Source organism: Carassius gibelio, chromosome B5 (assembly GCF_023724105.1).
Source record: "Carassius gibelio isolate Cgi1373 ecotype wild population from Czech Republic chromosome B5, carGib1.2-hapl.c, whole genome shotgun sequence".
Taxonomy (NCBI): domain Eukaryota; kingdom Metazoa; phylum Chordata; class Actinopteri; order Cypriniformes; family Cyprinidae; genus Carassius; species Carassius gibelio.
In genome coordinates, this window is record NC_068400.1 from 2478415 (window position 1) to 2501191 (window position 22777).

A 22777-nucleotide genomic window follows, 5' to 3' on the forward strand; every position below is an offset into this window, starting at 1 on the left:
AGGAGTTCGAAAAAGTAGGTTTTCAACATGAATCAAAATGGCGGACAGGAAATTTTGTCAAAATTGACAAATGGGGTATCGGTGTTCTCGGCATGACCCAAGGAATCTATCAACATCAGCTTTGTTACAATAGGCTAATGTATGCAAAAGTTATTAGCATTTTTCGAAAAAATCGTTATAACTATTGACCACAAGGTGGCGCTGCCCCCAATTTTTTTGTGTACATTCAGGGCATGGAGCCGGACATTTTTGTAATTATTTGCGAAACGATACGGAACTTCATTCTTAAGATACAGCAATTTACAACTAAATCCAAAATGGCCGACGCCCAAAATGGCCGAATTGGGAAAATTCGGTATCATTCGACTCGGAATGATGCACTGAATCTAAAGACACCACTTTTGTGATTTTTGGCAAAACCGTTCAGAAGTTATGAGCAAAAACATGCATTTTTCATATCTCCTGACCACTAGGGGGCACAGCGCCGAAACACTGCAGGTAGTCCCAGGGAATGGTTGTTATAAGACCCACCAAGATTGGTCTCAATAGGCCAAACCGTTGCGGAGATATAGCCTCACGTTCACGTTTGCGTGCTTTTCGAAGAATTCGTTCATGAGCTATTCGGAAACGGTTTGAGAAATCAACTTGAATTCCATAACATTTTGCCAGCATGGTCTGAAGATTATCTGATTCAATTTTCGTGACAATCGGTGCAACGGCCTAGGACGAGTTCGAAAAAGTAGGTTTTACGAACAATTGACGATAGCGAAAAAACTAAGCCTTGCGATTTTTGAATTTCGGTGTCCATTCGACTCGGCATGAGCCAAGGAATCACAGGAAAAAATAATTTTCATTTTGTGGCTTACGGTTCAAGAGTTATTAGCATCAAGTTTTTGAAAGTTTAGACAATTGGTGGCGCTAGAGAGTTTGAGTTAGAGACTTCAAATTTGCTACGGTTAATGTTCAGACAGTCCTCTATTAGTGTGCCAAATTATACAACTTTCCCGCAATCGGTTCTATGGGCTACCATAGACTTGGGGTGGAAGAAGAAGAATAATAATAATAATAATAATAACGCCAACGAACACAATAGGTGCCTTCGCACCTTCGGTGCTTGGCCCCTAAATATAGCTGCAAGCAGCAATTACGGGGCCAAGCACTCCAACGGCAAATGTAGTAGCTAAGCATCGCATAAAGCATCACACCAAATACATTAATGAGCAATAACAGCAATTTTGGAATTATTGTATTTGAAATGGCAAAAAAAAAAAAAAAACACCAATACCACCTCTAGTAGCATGATTACTTGGTTTATCAAGCTTGACCAATAGGTGACACTGTTATAAAATCAATTTGGTGTACTCTGTGTGTCTTTTCAATGACACACACAAAGTTTGGTGTCAATATGCCAAAGCATTCCAGGGATACAGCCTCAAGTGTCATTTTCTCATTGTGCCTCAAATTCGTCGATGTGGTATGCGAAAACGGTTTTGTCTATCGACTCAAAATCCATAACTTTGAATCAGTATAGCCTGAAGATCATTTGATTCGAATTTGGTGAAAATCGGACATACGGTTGATCAGGAGTTCGAAAAAGTATGTTTTCAACATAAATCAAAATGGCGGACCGGAAGTTCAGCTTGCCGTGGTATATTTGGTATCTATGTTATCGGCATAAGCCAGGGAATATTTTGAGCCCAGTTTCCTTCAAATAGGCTAATGCATTAAAAAGTTATTAGCATTTTAAAAAGTGTAATTACTCATGGTTAATGAATGGTTTATTACTCTTGACCAATAGGTGGCGCTGTTACCAAATTTATGTGGCATGGTCAGTGTGAGGTGGCGATGACACATACAAAGTTTGGTGCAAATATGTCAAAGTGTTGCAGAGATACAGCCTCAAATGCATTTTGGCACCCTTCCAGCAAATTTGTTGATGCGCTAAATGAGAACCGTTACGTATATCGACACAAAATCCATAACTTTTTGCCAGCATGGTCTGAAGATGATGCACGTCAAATTTGGTGAAAATTGGGCTAACGGTCTAGGAGGAGTTCGAAAAAGTAGGTTTTCAACATTAAGCAAAATGGCGGACAGGAAGTAAGGCCAATTTTCACATTATTGGTATCAATACTCTCGGCATGACCCACAGAATATAGCGAGACCATTTTAATTTTAATAGACTAATTTATTCAAAAGTTATTAGCATTTATGTGATATTTCATTATAACTATTGGCCACAAGGTGGCGCTGCCACCAAACTTTTTGAGTACCTTCAGGGCATGGAGCCGAATATTTTTGTAATTATTTGCGAAACGATACGATGCTGCGTTCAAAAAATACAGCATTTTAAATCATAATTCAAAATGGCCGACGCCTAAAATGGCCGACACAGGAAAATTGGATATCATTTGACTCGACATGACTCACTGAATCTAAAGAGACCAGTTGTGTGATTTTTGGCCAAACCATTCAGTAGTTATAAGCCAAAATATGCATTTTTCATATCTCCTGACCACTAGGTGGCGCTGTGTCGAAACACTGCAGGTAGTCTCAGTTCATGCTTGTTATAACACACGCCAAGTTTGGTCTCAATATGACAAAACGTTGCCGGGATATAGCCTCACGTGCATGTTTGCGTGCTTTTCGTCAAATTTGTTTACGTGTCATTCGACAACAGTTGGACGAATCAACTTGAATTCCATAACTTTTTGCCAGCATGGTCTGAAGATGATCTGAGCCAATTTTCGTGGCAATCGGACTAACCGTCTAGGACGAGTTCGAAAAAGTAGGTTTTTCGAATAATTGAAAATAGCGAAAAAACTAAACCTTGCGATTTTTGAATTTTGGGGATCATTCGACTTGGCATGAGCCAAGGATTCAGAGGAAAAAAGAATTTCCATTTTCTGGCTTACGGTTCAAAAGTTATTAGCATACAAACATTGAAAGTTTGGACAAGTGGTGGCGCTAGAGAGTAGGAGATAGAGACTTCAAATTTGCTATAGTTAATGTTGGGACTGTCCTCTATCAGTGTGCCAAATTATACAACTTTCCCGCAATCGGTTCTATGGGCTGCCATAGACTTGCGGCGGAAGAAGAAGAAGAAGAAGAAGAAGAAGAATAATAATAACGCCAACGATTACAATAGGTGCCTACGCACCTTCGGTGCTTGGCCCCTAAATATAGCTGCAAGCAGCAATTACGGGGCCAAGCACTCCAACGGCAAATGTAGTAGCTAAGCATCGCATAAAGCATCACACCAAATACATTAATGAGCAATAACAGCAATTTTGGAATTATTGTATTTGAAATGGCAAAAAAAAAAAAAAAAACACCAATACCACCTCTAGTAGCATGATTACTTGGTTTATCAAGCTTGACCAATAGGTGACACTGTTATAAAATCAATTTGGTGTACTCTGTGTGTCTTTTCAATGACACACACAAAGTTTGGTGTCAATATGCCAAAGCATTCCAGGGATACAGCCTCAAGTGTCATTTTCTCATTGTGCCTCAAATTCGTCGATGTGGTATGCGAAAACGGTTTTGTCTATCGACTCAAAATCCATAACTTTGAATCAGTATAGCCTGAAGATCATTTGATTCGAATTTGGTGAAAATCGGACATACGGTTGATCAGGAGTTCGAAAAAGTATGTTTTCAACATAAATCAAAATGGCGGACCGGAAGTTCAGCTTACCGTGGTATATTTGGTATCTATGTTATCGGCATAAGCCAGGGAATATTTTGAGCCCAGTTTCCTTCAAATAGGCTAATGCATTAACAAGTTATTAGCATTTTAAAAAGTGTAATTACTCATGGTTAATGAATGGTTTATTACTCTTGACCAATAGGTGGCGCTGTTACCAAATTTATGTGGCATGGTCAGTGTGAGGTGGCGATGACACATACAAAGTTTGGTGCAAATATGTCAAAGTGTTGCAGAGATACAGCCTCAAATGCATTTTGGCACCCTTCCAGCAAATTCGTTGATGCGCTAAATGAGAACCGTTACGTATATCGACACAAAATCCATAACTTTTTGCCAGCATGGTCTGAAGATGATGCACGTCAAATTTGGTGAAAATTGGGCTAACGGTCTAGGAGGAGTTCGAAAAAGTAGGTTTTCAACATTAAGCAAAATGGCGGACAGGAAGTAAGGCCAATTTTCACATTATTGGTATCAATACTCTCGGCATGACCCACAGAATATAGCGAGACCATTTTAATTTTAATAGACTAATTTATTCAAAAGTTATTAGCATTTATGTGATATTTCATTATAACTATTGGCCACAAGGTGGCGCTGCCACCAAACTTTTTGAGTACCTTCAGGGCATGGAGCCGAATATTTTTGTAATTATTTGCGAAACGATACGATGCTGCGTTCAAAAAATACAGCATTTTAAATCATAATTCAAAATGGCCGACGCCTAAAATGGCCGACACAGGAAAATTGGATATCATTTGACTCGACATGACTCACTGAATCTAAAGAGACCAGTTGTGTGATTTTTGGCCAAACCATTCAGTAGTTATAAGCCAAAATATGCATTTTTCATATCTCCTGACCACTAGGTGGCGCTGTGTCGAAACACTGCAGGTAGTCTCAGTTCATGCTTGTTATAACACACGCCAAGTTTGGTCTCAATATGACAAACCGTTGCCGGGATATAGCCTCACGTGCATGTTTGCGTGCTTTTCGTCAAATTTGTTTACGTGTCATTCGACAACAGTTGGACGAATCAACTTGAATTCCATAACTTTTTGCCAACATGGTCTGAAGATGATCTGAGCCAATTTTCGTGGCAATCGGACTAACCATCTAGGACGAGTTCGAAAAAGTAGGTTTTTCGAATAATTGAAAATAGCGAAAAAACTGGCTTACGGTTCAAAAGTTATTAGCATACAAACATTGAAAGTTTGGACAAGTGGTGGCGCTAGAGAGTAGGAGATAGAGACTTCAAATTTGCTATAGTTAATGTTGGGACTGTCCTCTATCAGTGTGCCAAATTATACAACTTTCCCGCAATCGGTTCTATGGGCTGCCATAGACTTGCGGCGGAAGAAGAAGAAGAAGAAGAAGAAGAAGAATAAATATAGCTGCAAGCAGCAATTACGGGGCCAAGCACTCCAACGGCAAATGTAGGAGCTAAGCATGGCATGAAGCATCACACCAAATACATTAATGAGCAATAACAGTAATTTTGGAATTATTGTAATTGAAATGGCAAAAAAAAAAATCATAATACCACCTCTAGTAGCATGATTACTTGGCTTATAAAGTTTGACCAATAGGTGGCACTGTTATGAAATCAATTTGGTGTACTCTGTTTGACTTTTCAATGACACACACAAAGTTTGGTGTTAATATGCCACAGCATTCCAGAGATGCAGCCTCAAGTGTCATTTTGTCATTGTGTTTCAACTTCGTCGCTTTGGTATGCGAAAACGGTTTTGTCTATCGACACAAAAACCATAACTTTGTGTCAACATAGTCTGAAGATCATCTGATTCGAATTTGGTGAAAATTGGACATTCGGTTCATGAGGAGTTCGAAAAAGTAGGTTTTCCACATAAATCAAAATGGTGGACCGGAACTTCAGTAAACACTGGCATATTTGGTATCTATGTTATCGGCATAAGCCAGGGAATATTTTGAGCCCAGTTTCGTTGCAATAGGCTAATGGACTAAAAAGTTATTAGCATTTTAAAAAGTGTAATTACTCATGGATAATGAATGGTTTATTACTCTTGACCAATAGGTGGCGCTGTTACCAAATTTATGTGGCATGGTCAGTGTGAGGTGGCGATGACACATACAAAGTTTGGTGCAAATATGTCAAAGTGTTGCAGAGATACAGCCTCAAATGCATTTTGGCACCCTTCCAGCAAATTCGTTGATGCGCTAAATGAGAACCGTTACGTATATCGACACAAAATCCATAACTTTTTGCCAGCATGGTCTGAAGATGATTCACGTCAAATTTGGTGAAAATCTGAGCAACGGTCTAGGAGGAGTTCGAAAAAGTAGGTTTTCAACATTAAGCAAAATGGCGGACAGGAAGTAAGGCCAATTTTCACATTATTGGTATCAATACTCTCGGCATGACCCACAGAATATAGCGAGACCATTTTAATTTTAATAGACTAATTTATTCAAAAGTTATTAGCGTTTATGTGATATTTCATTATAACTATTGGCCACAAGGTGGCGCTGCCACCAAACTTTTTGAGTACCTTCAGGGCATGGAGCCGAATATTTTTGTAATTATTTGCGAAACGATACGATGCTGCGTTCAAAAAATACAGCATTTTGAAACATAATTCAAAATGGCCGACGCCTAAAATGGCCGACACAGGAAAATTGGATATCATTCGACTCGACATGACTCACTGAATCTAAAGAGACCAGTTGTGTGATTTTTGGCCAAACCATTCAGTAGTTATAAGTCAAAATATGCATTTTTCATATCTCCTGACCACTAGGTGGCGCTGTGTCGAAACACAGCAGGTAGTCTCAGTTCATGCTTGTTATAACACACGCCAAGTTTGGTCTCAATATGAGAAACCGTTGCCGGGATATAGCCTCACGTGCATGTTTGCGTGCTTTTCGTCAAATTTGTTTACGTGTCATTCGACAACAGTTGGACGAATCAACTTGAATTCCATAACTTTTTGCCAGCATGGTCTGAAGATGATCTGAGCCAATTTTCGTGGCAATCGGACTAACCGTCTAGGACGAGTTCGAAAAAGTAGGTTTTTCGAATAATTGAAAATAGCGAAAAAACTAAACCTTGCGATTTTTGAATTTTAGGGTTCATTCGACTTGGCCTGAGCCAAGGATTCAGAGGAAAAAAGAATTTCCATTTTCTGGCTTACGGTTCAAAAGTTATTAGCATACAAACATTGAAAGTTTGGACAAGTGGTGGCGCTAGAGAGTAGGAGTTAGAGGCTTCAAATTTGCTATAGTTAATGTTGGGACTGTCCTCTATCAGTGTGCCAAATTATACAACTTTCCCGCAAACGGTTCTATGGGCTGCCATAGACTTGCGGCGGAAGAAGAAGAAGAAGAAGAAGAATAATAATAACGCCAACGATTACAATAGGTGCCTACGCACCTTCGGTGCTTGGCCCCTAAATATAGCTGCAAGCAGCAATTACGGGGCCAAGCACTCCAACGGCAAATGTAGGAGCTAAGCATCGCATGAAGCATCACACCAAATACATTAATGAGCAATAACTGCAATTTTGGAATTATTGTATTTGAAATGGCAAAAAAAAACAAAAAAAACAATACCACCTCTAGTAGCATGATTACTTGGCTTATCAAGCTTGACCAATAGGTGGCACTGTTATAAAATCAATTTGGTGTACTCTGTGTGACTTTTCAATGACACACACAAAGTTTGGTGTCAATATGCCAAAGCATTCCAGGGATACAGCCTCAAGTGTCATTTTCTCATTGTGCCTCAAATTCGTCGATGTGGTATGCGAAAACGGTTTTGTCTATCGACTCAAAATCCATAACTTTGAATCAGTATAGTCTGAAGATCATTTGATTCGAATTTGGTGAAAATCGGACATACGGTTGATGAGGAGTTCGAAAAAGTATGTTTTCAACATAAATCAAAATGGCGGACCGGAAGTTCAGCTTACTGTGGTATATTTGGTATCTATGTTATCGGCATAAGCCAGGGAATATTTTGAGCCCAGTTTCCTTCAAATAGGCTAATGCAATAAAAAGTTATTAGCATTTTAAAAAGTGTAATTACTCATGGTTAATGAATGGTTTATTACTCTTGACCAATAGGTGGCGCTGTTACCAAATTTATGTGGCATGGTCAGTGTGAGGTGGCGATGACACATACAAAGTTTGGTGCAAATATGTGAAAGTGTTGCAGAGATACAGCCTCAAATGCATTTTGGCACCCTTCCAGCAAATTCGTTGATGCGCTAAATGAGAACCGTTACGTATATCGACACGAAATCCATAACTTTTTGCCAGCATGGTTTGAAGATGATTCACGTCAAATTTGGTGAAAATTGGGCTAACGGTCTAGGAGGAGTTCGAAAAAGTAGGTTTTCAACATTAAGCAAAATGGCGGACAGGAAGTATGGCCAATTTTCACATTATTGGTATCAATACTCTCGGCATGACCCACAGAATATAGTGAGACCATTTTAATTTTAATAGACTAATTTATTCAAAAGTTATTAGCATTTATGTGATATTTCATTATAACTATTGGCCACAAGGTGGCGCTGCCACCAAACTTTTTGAGTACCTTCAGGGCATGGAGCCGAATATTTTTGTAATTGTTTGCGAAACGATACGATGCTGCGTTCAAAAAATACAGCATTTTAAATCATAATTCAAAATGGCCGACGCCTAAAATGGCCGACACAGGAAAATTGGATATCATTTGACTCGACATGACTCACTGAATCTAAAGAGACCAGTTGTGTGATTTTTGGCCAAACCATTCAGTAGTTATAAGCCAAAATATGCATTTTTCATATCTCCTGACCACTAGGTGGCGCTGTGTCGAAACACTGCAGGTAGTCTCAGTTCATGCTGGTTATAACACATGCCAAGTTTGGTCTCAATATGACCAACCGTTGCCGGGATATAGCCTCACGTGCATGTTTGCGTGCTTTTCGTCAAATTTGTTTACGTGTCATTCGACAACAGTTGTACGAATCAACTTGAATTCCATAACTTTGTGCCAGCATGGTCTGAAGATGATCTGTGCCAATTTTCGTGGCAATCGGACTAACCGTCTAGGACGAGTTCGAAAAAGTAGGTTTTTCGAATAATTGAAAATAGCGAAAAAACTAAACCTTGCGATTTTTGAATTTTGGGGTTCATTCGACTTGGCATGAGCCAAGGATTCAGAGGAAAAAAGAATTTCCATTTTCTGGCTTACGGTTCAAAAGTTATTAGCATACAAACATTGAAAGTTTGGACAAGTGGTGGCGCTAGAGAGTAGGAGATAGAGACTTCAAATTTGCTATAGTTAATGTTGGGACTGTCCTCTATCAGTGTGCCAAATTATACAACTTTCCCGCAATCGGTTCTATGGGCTGCCATAGACTTGCGGCGGAAGAAGAAGAAGAAGAAGAAGAATAATAATAACGCCAACGATTACAATAGGTGCCTACGCACCTTCGGTGCTTGGCCCCTAATAACGCCAACGAAAACAATAGGTGCCTACGCACCTTCGGTGCTTGGCCCCTAATAATAACGCCAACGATTACAATAGGTGCCTACGCACCTTCGGTGCTTGGCCCCTAATAACGCCAACAAACACAATAGGTGCCTTCGCACCTTCGGTGCTTGGCCCCTAAATATAGCTGCAAGCAGCAATCACGGGGCCAAGCATTCCAGCGGCAACATCAGGAGCTAAGCATATGTAGCATCAGACCAAATGCAACAATGAATAATGAAATTAATAATTGCATGATTGTAATTGAAATGGCTGAAAATCGTTAATAAAAGTTCCACAGCGAGGAGCTAAGCATGGCATGGAACATCAGACCAAATGCAACGAGTAAGAAAAGCAATTATTGGAAGAGTGTAATGGAAACAGCCAGTAAAACTCCAGTAAAATGATGCATTATCATTTTTGGAAAATAGGTGGCGCTGTAATCAAATCGCTTTGTTGTGTTCTGTGGGAGGTGACAATGTTGTGGGCAATTTCTTTCAAAATACTTACAGACCTTTAGGGCAATGAGTCGAACATGCCCACCGAGTTTCGTTCCGATCGACTTCCATTAACCTTGTCAAATAGGTGCTTAAAGTTGTTTGGCCAATGGCGGCCATGTTTTTTAAGTGAAATTCCTCATAGAGCACTTGTGCCACATTGGGCCATATCAATTTTCAAGTTGATTGGATCAACGGTTGCTTAGTTATAGCCATTTGATTTTTTTTCATCCTGTAGCGCCACCAAGTGGCAGATATGGAAAAATAATAATAATTTGACTAAAGTTTTTGTTCATGCATATGAGTTCTGAGTTTGGTGAAGATATCTCATTTTGTTCCCGAGTTATAGCCTTTTTCGTAAAATTGGTCCACGAATTTGAATGTTTCGGGTCACCTGGTTTTTTGTTCAGTCTTGATCAAACCACTGCAATAATATTCTCTGGACTCTCTAGATCAATAATTTTCAAAAATATGTTGCATTTTGTCCTTTGGTTAGCTATAAGAGGTCATTTAGGAAAGGGCCGTGGCCACATGTAACCTAAAGCCTATAAAACTGAAACAAAAACTCAAAACTTTATGAAACTTGGTTATAACATGTGAAAGATGACCCACCAAGCATGCAAAGTTTCATTAAGATCAGAAAATAGCTGGTGCTATAACAGTTAAACAGGCCTAAAAAACAAAAGATTTCTGTTGTGAATGGCATTAAACTGCAAAAAAAAAGGGGTAATATAATCACACATGCATTAGATCTGTATTTTTTCTAAACAATCATGCAAAATTTAACAGAGATTAGGTAAAAAAGAACACTGTAATATTTATAAAGCTTCAAAACCCAGTGTTGAATAAAAAATTGCAATTATAACCACTAGATGTCACCGGAAGACCACTAATGAGCTCACTAAAGACTAAAACATTACAGTTTATGGGCTTGTTGAGGGATTCATCTAGAAAAAATGTATATTACTATTATTTAATATTACTGTTCAAGCATTTCAGATCACATTGAGTCAAAGTTTACCAATTTATTCATACAGATATATCTAATGTTTATAATTATGCCAGATTATGATTGCAATGAAACCTGAAAAATGACATAGAAGCCCATAAAAACAGAAGACTTGCAATAGGTTTTATCACCCGTCATTTATTTTAATTATCTATATATATAACAAAATGTGTGCATCTGTGTGTGGGTTTAAGCATGCTTATTGAGTATTAATATAGTAGTTTAAACATTTCATGTTTGTGTGTGTCTGTAATTCTGTTCTATTCTTTTACTGTCAGCCATATCTAGGTTATTTAAAATCAGTGCAGTACTATTATCTAGACTGTGAAATTATACATAAATTGCGTATGCTTCTTTGGAATGAAATTAAGACAACATATAACAGTTATAAAGGTTAAAGAGACAGTGTTGTATGATAAATTGCATTTACGACCACCAGATGTCACTGGAAGACCACTAATGGGCTCACTAAAGACTAAAACATTACAGTTCATTGTCTCGATGATTGATTCATCTAGAAAAATATATATTACTATTATTTAATATTACTGTTCAAGCATTTAAGATCACATTGAGTGAAAGTTCAACAATTTATTCATACATGTATATCAAATGTTTACTATTATGTCAGAATATGAATGCAATGAAACCTGACATAGAAATGTAAGAAAAGAAGTCTTTCTGTGAGTTGTGTGTCACCTATAATTTATTTCAAATATCTACATACAACAAAATGTGTGGGCATGTACTTCTCTCTGTGTGTGTGTGTAATCATGCTTATTGATTATTCATATAATAGTTGAACCATTTCATTTCTGTGTGTGAGTGTCTGTGAGCCTATTCTCCATGTTAGACAATGGCACACACAAGTTTGGCTTAATTACAACAAAGCTTTGCAGAGATATAGCCTCAGACTCATTTTGTGAAGATGCCTGACATCTGAAGCAGCGCTGTACAAAAACGGTTTCGTCTATTGACACGAAATCCATAACTTTTTGTCAGCACGGTCTGAAGATGATCTGATTCAATTTTGGAGAAAATCAGACAAACGGTTGAGGATGAGTTTAAAAAAAAAGGTTTTCAACATGAATCAAAATGGCGGACAGGAAGTTTTGCTTAATATGACATAATTGGTATGTATGTTGTCGGCATGTCCCAAGGAACATTTTGAGACATGTTTCATGATAATAGGCTAATGCAATCAAAAGTTATTAGCATTATTGGAAATGTAATAATTAGCGGTTATTGATTGGTTTATTACTCTTGACCAATAGGTGGCGCTGTGACCAAAATGATGTGGCGTGGTCAATGTGATGTGACAATGTCACATATTAAGTTTTGTGTAAATATCTCCAACCTTTGCAGAGATACAGCCTCAGATGCAGTTTGGCATCTTTCCAGCATATTCGTTGGTACGCTAATTGAAAACGGTTACGTGTATCGACACAAATTCCATAACTTTTTGCCAGCATGGTCTGAAGATGATCCAAATCAAATTTGGTGAAAATCTGAGCAACGGTCTAGGAGGAGTTCGAAAAAGTAGGTTTTCAACATGAATCAAAATGGCGGACAGGAAATTTTGCCAAAATTGACAAATGGGGTATCGGTGTTCTCGGCATGACCCAAGGAATCTATCAACATCAGCTTTGTTACAATAGGCTAATGTATGCAAAAGTTATTAGCATTTTTCGAAAAAATCGTTATAACTATTGACCACAAGGTGGCGCTGCCCCCAATTTTTTTGTGTACATTCAGGGCATAGAGCCGGACATTTTTGTAATTATTTGCGAAACGATACGGAACTTCATTCTTAAGATACAGCAATTTACAACTAAATCCAAAATGGCCGACGCCCAAAATGGCCGAATTGGGAAAATTCGGTATCATTCGACTCGGAATGATGCACTGAATCTAAAGACACCACTTTTGTGATTTTTGGCAAAACCGTTCAGAAGTTATGAGCAAAAACATGAATTGTTCATATCTCCTGACCACTAGGGGGCACAGCGCCGAAACACTGCAGGTAGTCCCAGGGAATGGTTGTTATAAGACCCACCAAGATTGGTCTCAATAGGCCAAACCGTTGCGGAGATATAGCCTCACGTTCACGTTTGCGTGCTTTTCGAAGAATTCGTTCATGAGCTATTCGGAAACGGTTTGAGAAATCAACTTGAATTCCATAACTTTTTGCCAGCATGGTCTGAAGATTATCTGATTCAATTTTCGTGACAATCGGTGTAACGGCCTAGGACGAGTTCGAAAAAGTAGGTTTTACGAACAATTGACGATAGCGAAAAAACTAAGCCTTGCGATTTTTGAATTTCGGTGTCCATTCGACTCGGCATGAGCCAAGGAATCACAGGAAAAAAGAATTTTCATTTTGTGGCTTACGGTTCAAGAGTTATTAGCATCAAGTTTTTGAAAGTTTAGACAATTGGTGGCGCTAGAGAGTTTGAGTTAGAGACTTCAAATTTGCTACGGTTAATGTTCAGACAGTCCTCTATTAGTGTGCCAAATTATACAACTTTCCCGCAATTGGTTCTATGGGCTACCATAGACTTGGGGTGGAAGAAGAAGAATAATAAATATAGCTGCAAGCAGCAATCACGGGGCCAAGCATTCCAGCGGCAACATCAGGAGCTAAGCATATGTAGCATCAGACCAAATGCAACAATGAATAATGAAATTAATAATTGCATGATTGTAATTGAAATGGCTGAAAATCGTTAATAAAAGTTCCACAGCGAGGAGCTAAGCATGGCATGGAGCATCAGAACAAATGCAACGAGTAAGAAAAGCAATTATTGGAAGAGTGTAATTGAAACAGCCAGTAAAACTCCAGTAAAATGATGCATTATCATTTTTGGAAAATAGGTGGCGCTGTAATCAAATCGCTTTGTTGTGTTCTGTGGGAGGTGACAATGTTGTGGGCAATTTCTTTCAAAATACTTACAGACCTTTAGGGCAATGAGTCGAACATGCCCACCGAGTTTTGTTCCGATCGACTTCCATTGACCTTGTCAAATAGGTGCTTAAAGTTGTTTGGCCAATGGCGGCCATGTTTTTTAAGATAAGTGAAATTCCTCATAGAGCACTTGTGCCACATTGGGCCATATCAATTTTCAAGTTGATTGGATCAACGGTTGCTTAGTTATAGCCATTTGATTTTTTTTCATCCTGTAGCGCCACCAAGTGGCAGATATGGAAAAAAAATAATAATTTGACTAAAGTTTTTGTTCATGCATATGAGTTCTGAGTTTGGTGAAGATATCTCATTTTGTTCCCGAGTTATAGCCTTTTTCGTAAAATTGGTCCACGAATTTGAATGTTTTGGGTCACCTGGTTTTTTGTTCAGTCTTGATCAAACCACTGCAGTAATATTCTCTGGACTCTCTAGATCAATAATTTTCAAAAATATGTTGCATTTTGTCCTTTGGTTAGCTATAAGAGGTCATTTAGGAAAGGGCCGTGGCCACATGTAACCTAAAGCCTATAAAACTGAAACAAAAACTCAAAACTTTATGAAACTTGGTTATAACATGTGAAAGATGACCCACCAAGCATGCAAAGTTTCATTAAGATCAGAAAATAGCTGGTGCTATAACAGTTAAAATGGCCTAAAAAAGAAAAGATTTCTGTTGTGAATGGCATTAAACTGCAAAAAAAAAAGGGGTAATATAATCACACATGCATTAGATCTGTATTTTTTCTAAACAATCATGCAAAATTTAACAGAGATTAGGTAAAAAAAGAACACTGTAATATTTATAAAGCTTCAAAACCCAGTGTTGAATAAAAAATTGCAATTATAACCACTAGATGTCACCGGAAGACCACTAATGAGCTCAGTAAAGACTAAAACATTACAGTTTATGGGCTTGTTGAGGGATTCATCTAGAAAAAATGTATATTACTATTATTTAATATTACTGTTCAAGCATTTCAGATCACATTGAGTCAAAGTTTACTAATTTATTCATACAGATATATCTAATGTTTATAATTATGCCAGATTATGATTGCAATGAAACCTGAAAAATGACATAGAAGCCCATAAAAACAGAAGACTTGCAATAGGTTTTATCACCCATCATTTATTTTAATTATCTATATATATAACAAAATGTGTGCATCTGTGTGTGGGTTTAAGCATGCTTATTGAGTATTAATATAGTAGTTTAAACATTTCATGTTTGTGTGTGTCTGTAATTCTGTTCTATTCTTTTACTGTCAGCCATATCTAGGTTATTTAAAATCAGTGCAGTACTATTATCTAGACTGTGAAATTATACATAAATTGCGTATGCTTCTTTGGAATGAAATTAAGACAACATATAACAGTTATAAAGGTTAAAGAGACAGTGTTGTATGATAAATTGCATTTACGACCACTAGATGTCACCGGAAGACCACTTATGGGCTCACTAAAGACTAAAACATTACAGTTCATTGTCTCGATGATTGATTCATCTAGAAAAATATATATTACTATTATTTAATATTACTGTTCAAGCATTTAAGATCACATTGAGTGAAAGTTCAACAATTTATTCATACATGTATATCAAATGTTTACTATTATGTCAGAATATGAATGCAATGAAACCTGACATAGAAATGTAAGAAAAGAAGTCTTTCTGTGAGTTGTGTGTCACCTATAATTTATTTCAAATATCTACATACAACAAAATGTGTGGGCATGTACTTCTCTCTGTGTGTGTGTGTGTGTGTGTGTGTGTGTGTAATCATGCTTATTGATTATTCATATAATAGTTGAACCATTTCATTTCTGTGTGTGAGTGTCTGTGAGCCTATTCTCCATGTTAGACAATGGCACACACAAGTTTGGCTTAATTACAACAAAGCTTTGCAGAGAAATAGCCTCAGACTCATTTTGTGAAGATGCCTGACATCTGAAGCAGCGCTGTACAAAAACGGTTTCGTCTATTGACACGAAATCCATAACTTTTTGTCAGCACGCTCATCACACCAAATACATTAATGAGCAATAACAGCAATTTTAGGATTATTGTAATTGAAATGGCTAAATAAAAATCATAATACAACCTCTATTAGCATGATTACTTGGCTTATCAAGTTTGACCAATAGTCAGCACTGTTATAAAATCAATTTGGTGTACTCTGTGTGACTTTTCAATGACACACACAAAGTTTGGTGTCAATATGCCAAAGCATTCCAGAGATACAGCCTCAAGTGTCATTTTCTCATTGTGCCTCAAATTCGTCGCTGTGGTATGCGAAAACGGTTTTGTCTATCGACACAAAATCCATAACTTTGAGTCAGCATAGTCTGAAGATCATCTGATTCAATTTTGGTGAAAATCGGACTAACGGTTGATGAGCAGTTCGAAAAAGTAGGTTTTCAACATAAATCAAAATAGCGGACAGGAAGTTCGGCTTACTCTGGCATATTTGGTATCTATGTTGTCGGCATAAGCCAGGGAATATTTTGAGACCAGTTTCATTGCAATAGGCTAATGCAATAAAAAGTTATTAACATTTTTTATAGTTTAATTATTCATGGTTAATGAATGGTTTATTACTCTTGACCAATAGGTGGCGCTGTTACCAAATTTATGTGGCATGGTCAGTGTGAGGTTGCGATGACACATACAAAGTTTGGTGCAAATATGTCAAAGTGTTGCAGAGATACAGCCTCAAATGCATTTTGGCACCCTTCCAGCAAATTCGTTGATGCGCTAAATGAGAACCGTTTCGTATATCGACACGAAATCCATAACTTTTTGCCAGCATGGTCTGAAGATGATTCACGTCAAATTTGGTGAAAATTGGGCTAACGGTCTAGGAGGAGTTTGAAAAAGTAGGTTTTCAACATTAAGCAAAATGGCGGACAGGAAGTAAGGCCAATTTTCACATTATTGGTATCAATACTCTCGGCATGACCCACAGAATATAGCGAGACCATTTTAATTTTAATAGACTAATTTATTCAAAAGTTATTAGCATTTATGTGATATTTCGTTATAACTATTGGCCACAAGGTGGCGCTGCCACCAAACTTTTTGAGTACCTTCAGGGCATGGAGCCGAATATTTTTGTAATTATTTGCGAAACGATACGATGCTGCGTTCAAAAAATACAGCATTTTAATTCATAATTCAAAATGGCCGACGCCTAAAATGGCCGACACAGGAAAATTGGATATCATGTGACTCGACATGACGCATTGAATCTAAAGAGACCAGTTGTGTGATTTTTGGCCAAACCATTCAGAAGTTATAAGCCAAAATATGCATTTTTCATATCTCCTGACCACTAGGTGGCGCTGTGTCGAAACACTGCAGGTCGTCTCAGTTCATGCTTGTTATAACACACACCAAGTTTGGTCTCAATATGACAAACCGTTGCCAGGATATAGCCTCACGTGCATTTTTGCGTGCTTTTCGTCAAATTTGTTTACGTGTCATTCGACAACAGTTGGACGAATCAACTTGAATTCCATAACTTTTTGCCAGCATGGCCTGAAGATGATCTGAGCCAATTTTCGTGGCAATCGGACTAACCGTCTAGGACGAGTTCGAAAAAGTAGGTTTTTCGAATAATTGAAAATAGCGAAAAAACTAAACCTTGCGATTTTTAAATTTTGGGGTTCATTCGACTTGGCATGAGCCAAGGATTCAGAGGAAAAAAGAATTTCCATTTTCTGGCTTACGGTTCAAAAGTTATTAGCATACAAACATTGAAAGTTTGGACAAGTGGTGGCGCTAGAGAGTAGGAGATAGAGACTTCAAATTTGCTATAGTTAATGTTGGGACTGTCCTCTATCAGTGTGCCAAATTATACAACTTTCCCGCAATCGGTTCTATGGGCTGCCATAGACTTGCGGCGGAAGAAGAAGAAGAAGAAGAAGAATAAATATAGCTGCAAGCAGCAATTACGGGGCCAAGCACTCCAACGGCAAATGTAGTAGCTAAGCATCGCATAAAGCATCACACCAAATACATTAATGAGCAATAACAGCAATTTTGGAATTATTGTATTTGAAATGGCAAAAAAAAAAAAAACACCAATACCACCTCTAGTAGCATGATTACTTGGTTTATCAAGCTTGACCAATAGGTGACACTGTTATAAAATCAATTTGGTGTACTCTGTGTGTCTTTTCAATGACACACACAAAGTTTGGTGTCAATATGCCAAAGCATTCCAGGGATACAGCCTCAAGTGTCATTTTCTCATTGTGCCTCAAATTCGTCGATGTGGTATGCGAAAACGGTTTTGTCTATCGACTCAAAATCCATAACTTTGAATCAGTATAGCCTGAAGATCATTTGATTCGAATTTGGTGAAAATCGGACATACGGTTGATCAGGAGTTCGAAAAAGTATGTTTTCAACATAAATTAAAATGGCGGACCGGAAGTTCAGCTTACCGTGGTATATTTGGTATCTATGTTATCGGCATAAGCCAGGGAATATTTTGAGCCCAGTTTCCTTCAAATAGGCTAATGCATTAAAAAGTTATTAGCATTTTAAAAAGTGTAATTACTCATGGTTAATGAATGGTTTATTACTCTTGACCAATAGGTGGCGCTGTTACCAAATTTATGTGGCATGGTCAGTGTGAGGTGGCGATGACACATACAAAGTTTGGTGCAAATATGTCAAAGTGTTGCAGAGATACAGCCTCAAATGCATTTTGGCACCCTTCCAGCAAATTCGTTGATGCGCTAAATGAGAACCGTTACGTATATCGACACAAAATCCATAACTTTTTGCCAGCATGGTCAGAAGATGATGCACGTCAAATTTGGTGAAAATTGGGCTAACGGTCTAGGAGGAGTTCGAAAAAGTAGGTTTTCAACATTAAGCAAAATGGCGGACAGGAAGTAAGGCCAATTTTCACATTATTGGTATCAATACTCTCGGCATGACCCACAGAATATAGCGAGCCCATTTTAATTTTAATAGACTAATTTATTCAAAAGTTATTAGCATTTATGTGATATTTCATTATAACTATTGGCCACAAGGTGGCGCTGCCACCAAACTTTTTGAGTACCTTCAGGGCATGGAGCCGAATATTTTTGTAATTATTTGCGAAACGATACGATGCTGCGTTCAAAAAATACAGCATTTTAAATCATAATTCAAAATGGCCGACGCCTAAAATGGCCGACACAGGAAAATTGGATATCATTTGACTCGACATGACTCACTGAATCTAAAGAGACCAGTTGTGTGATTTTTGGCCAAACCATTCAGTAGTTATGAGCCAAAATATGCATTTTTCATATCTCCTGACCACTAGGTGGCGCTGTGTCGAAACACTGCAGGTTGTCTCAGTTCATGCTTGTTATAACACACGCCAAGTTTGGTCTCAATATGACAAACCGTTGCCGGGATATAGCCTCACGTGCATGTTTGCGTGCTTTTCGTCAAATTTGTTTACGTGTCATTCGACAACAGTTGGACGAATCAACTTGAATTCCATAACTTTTTGCCAGCATGGTCTGAAGATGATCTGAGCCAATTTTCGTGGCAATCGGACTAACCGTCTAGGACGAGTTCGAAAAAGTAGGTTTTTCGAATAATTGAAAATAGCGAAAAAACTAAACCTTGCGATTTTTGAATTTTGGGGTTCATTCGACTTTGCATGAGCCAAGGATTCAGAGGAAAAAAGAATTTCCATTTTCTGGCTTACGGTTCAAAAGTTATTAGCATACAAACATTGAAAGTTTGGACAAGTGGTGGCGCTAGAGAGTAGGAGATAGAGACTTCAAATTTGCTATAGTTAATGTTGGGACTGTCCTCTATCAGTGTGCCAAATTATACAACTTTCCCGCAATCGGTTCTATGGGCTGCCATAGACTTGCGGCGGAAGAAGAAGAAGAAGAAGAAGAAGAAGAATAAATATAGCTGCAAGCAGCAATTACGGGGCCAAGCACTCCAACGGCAAATGTAGTAGCTAAGCATCGCATAAAGCATCACACCAAATACATTAATGAGCAATAACAGCAATTTTGGAATTATTGTATTTGAAATGGCAAAAAAAAAAAACACCAATACCACCTCTAGTAGCATGATTACTTGGTTTATCAAGCTTGACCAATAGGTGACACTGTTATAAAATCAATTTGGTGTACTCTGTATGTCTTTTCAATGACACACACAAAGTTTGGTGTCAATATGCCAAAGCATTCCAGGGATACAGCCTCAAGTGTCATTTTCTCATTGTGCCTCAAATTCGTCGATGTGGTATGCGAAAACGGTTTTGTCTATCGACTCAAAATCCATAACTTTGAATCAGTATAGCCTGAAGATCATTTGATTCGAATTTGGTGAAAATCGGACATACGGTTGATCAGGAGTTCGAAAAAGTATGTTTTCAACATAAATCAAAATGGCGGACCGGAAGTTCAGCTTACCGTGGTATATTTGGTATCTATGTTATCGGCATAAGCCAGGGAATATTTTGAGCCCAGTTTCCTTCAAATAGGCTAATGCATTAAAAAGTTATTAGCATTTTAAAAAGTGTAATTACTCATGGTTAATGAATGGTTTATTACTCTTGACCAATAGGTGGCGCTGTTACCAAATTTATGTGGCATGGTCAGTGTGAGGTGGCGATGACACATACAAAGTTTGGTGCAAATATGTCAAAGTGTTGCAGAGATACAGCCTCAAATGCATTTTGGCACCCTTCCAGCAAATTCGTTGATGCGCTAAATGAGAACCGTTACGTATATCGACACAAAATCCATAACTTTTTGCCAGCATGGTCTGAAGATGATGCACGTCAAATTTGGTGAAAATTGGGCTAACGGTCTAGGAGGAGTTCGAAAAAGTAGGTTTTCAACATTAAGCAAAATGGCGGACAGGAAGTAAGGCCAATTTTCACATTATTGGTATCAATACTCTCGGCATGACCCACAGAATATAGCGAGACCATTTTAATTTTAATAGACTAATTTATTCAAAAGTTATTAGCATTTATGTGATATTTCATTATAACTATTGGCCACAAGGTGGCGCTGCCACCAAACTTTTTGAGTACCTTCAGGGCATGGAGCCGAATATTTTTGTAATTATTTGCGAAACGATACGATGCTGCGTTCAAAAAATACAGCATTTTAAATCATAATTCAAAATGGCCGACGCCTAAAATGGCCGACACAGGAAAATTGGATATCATTTGACTCGACATGACTCACTGAATCTAAAGAGACCAGTTGTGTGATTTTTGGCCAAACCATTCAGTAGTTATAAGCCAAAATATGCATTTTTCATATCTCCTGACCACTAGGTGGCGCTGTGTCGAAACACTGCAGGTAGTCTCAGTTCATGCTTGTTATAACACACGCCATGTTTGGTCTCAATATGACAAACCGTTGCCGGGATATAGCCTCACGTGCATGTTTGCGTGCTTTTCGTCAAATTTGTTTACGTGTCATTCGACAACAGTTGGACGAATCAACTTGAATTCCATAACTTTTTGCCAGCATGGTCTGAAGATGATCTGAGCCAATTTTCGTGGCAATCGGACTAACCGTCTAGGACGAGTTCGAAAAAGTAGGTTTTTCGAATAATTGAAAATAGCGAAAAAACTAAACCTTGCGATTTTTGAATTTTGGGGTTCATTCGACTTGGCATGAGCCAAGGATTCAGAGGAAAAAAGAATTTCCATTTTCTGGCTTACGGTTCAAAAGTTATTAGCATACAAACATTGAAAGTTTGGACAAGTGGTGGCGCTAGAGAGTAGGAGATAGAGACTTCAAATTTGCTATAGTTAATGTTGGGACTGTCCTCTATCAGTGTGCCAAATTATACAACTTTCCCGCAATCGGTTCTATGGGCTGCCATAGACTTGCGGCGGAAGAAGAAGAAGAAGAAGAAGAAGAATAAATATAGCTGCAAGCAGCAATCACGGGGCCAAGCATTCCAGCGGCAACATCAGGAGCTAAGCATATGTAGCATCAGACCAAATGCAACAATGAATAATGAAATTAATAATTGCATGATTGTAATTGAAATGGCTGAAAATCGTTAATAAAAGTTCCACAGCGAGGAGCTAAGCATGGCATGGAGCATCAGACCAAATGCAACGAGTAAGAAAAGCAATTATTGGAAGAGTGTAATTGAAACAGCCAGTAAAACTCCAGTAAAATGATGCATTATCATTTTTGGAAAATAGGTGGCGCTGTAATCAAATCGCTTTGTTGTGTTCTGTGGGAGGTGACAATGTTGCGGGCAATTTCTTTCAAAATACTTACAGACCTTTAGGGCAATGAGTCGAACATGCCCACCGAGTTTCGTTCAGATCGACTTCCATTAACCTTGTCAAATAGGTGCTTAAAGTTGTTTGGCCAATGGCGGCCATGTTTTTTAAGATAAGTGAAATTCCTCATAGAGCACTTGTGCCACATTGGGCCATATCAATTTTCAAGTTGATTGGATCAACGGTTGCTTAGTTATAGCCATTTGATTTTTTTTCATCCTGTAGCGCCACCAAGTGGCAGATATGGAAAAAAAATAATAATTTGACTAAAGTTTTTGTTCATGCATATGAGTTCTGAGTTTGGTGAAGATATCTCATTTTGTTCCCGAGTTATAGCCTTTTTCGTAAAATTGGTCCACGAATTTGAATGTTTTGGGTCACCTGGTTTTTTGTTCAGTCTTGATCAAACCACTGCAATAATATTCTCTGGACTCTCTAGATCAATAATTTTCAAAAATATGTTGCATTTTGTCCTTTGGTTAGCTATAAGAGGTCATTTAGGAAAGGGCCGTGGCCACATGTAACCTAAAGCCTATAAAACTGAAACAAAAACTCAAAACTTTATGAAACTTGGTTATAACATGTGAAAGATGACCCACCAAGCATGCAAAGTTTCATTAAGATCAGAAAATAGCTGGTGCTATAACAGTTAAAATGGCCTAAAAAAACAAAAGATTTCTGTTGTGAATGGCATTAAACTGCAAAAAAAAAAGGGGGTAATATAATCACACATGCATTAGATCTGTATTTTTTCTAAACAATCATGCAAAATTTAACAGAGATTAGGTAAAAAAGAACACTGT

General features: G+C 38.0%; 1 long non-coding RNA gene across 1 annotated transcript in view; it reads left to right on the forward strand.

Moving 5' to 3' along the window:
• Positions 1–5553: 5553 nt before the first annotated feature.
• LOC127958279 (uncharacterized) overlaps positions 5554–22777 on the forward strand; it is an 80419-nt gene continuing 63195 nt past the window's right edge. Inside the window, exons 1-2 of the long non-coding RNA XR_008154005.1 lie at positions 5554–7813; positions 20279–20724. This is a non-coding gene — a long non-coding RNA (uncharacterized LOC127958279). The remainder of the gene's footprint in view (positions 7814–20278; positions 20725–22777) is intronic.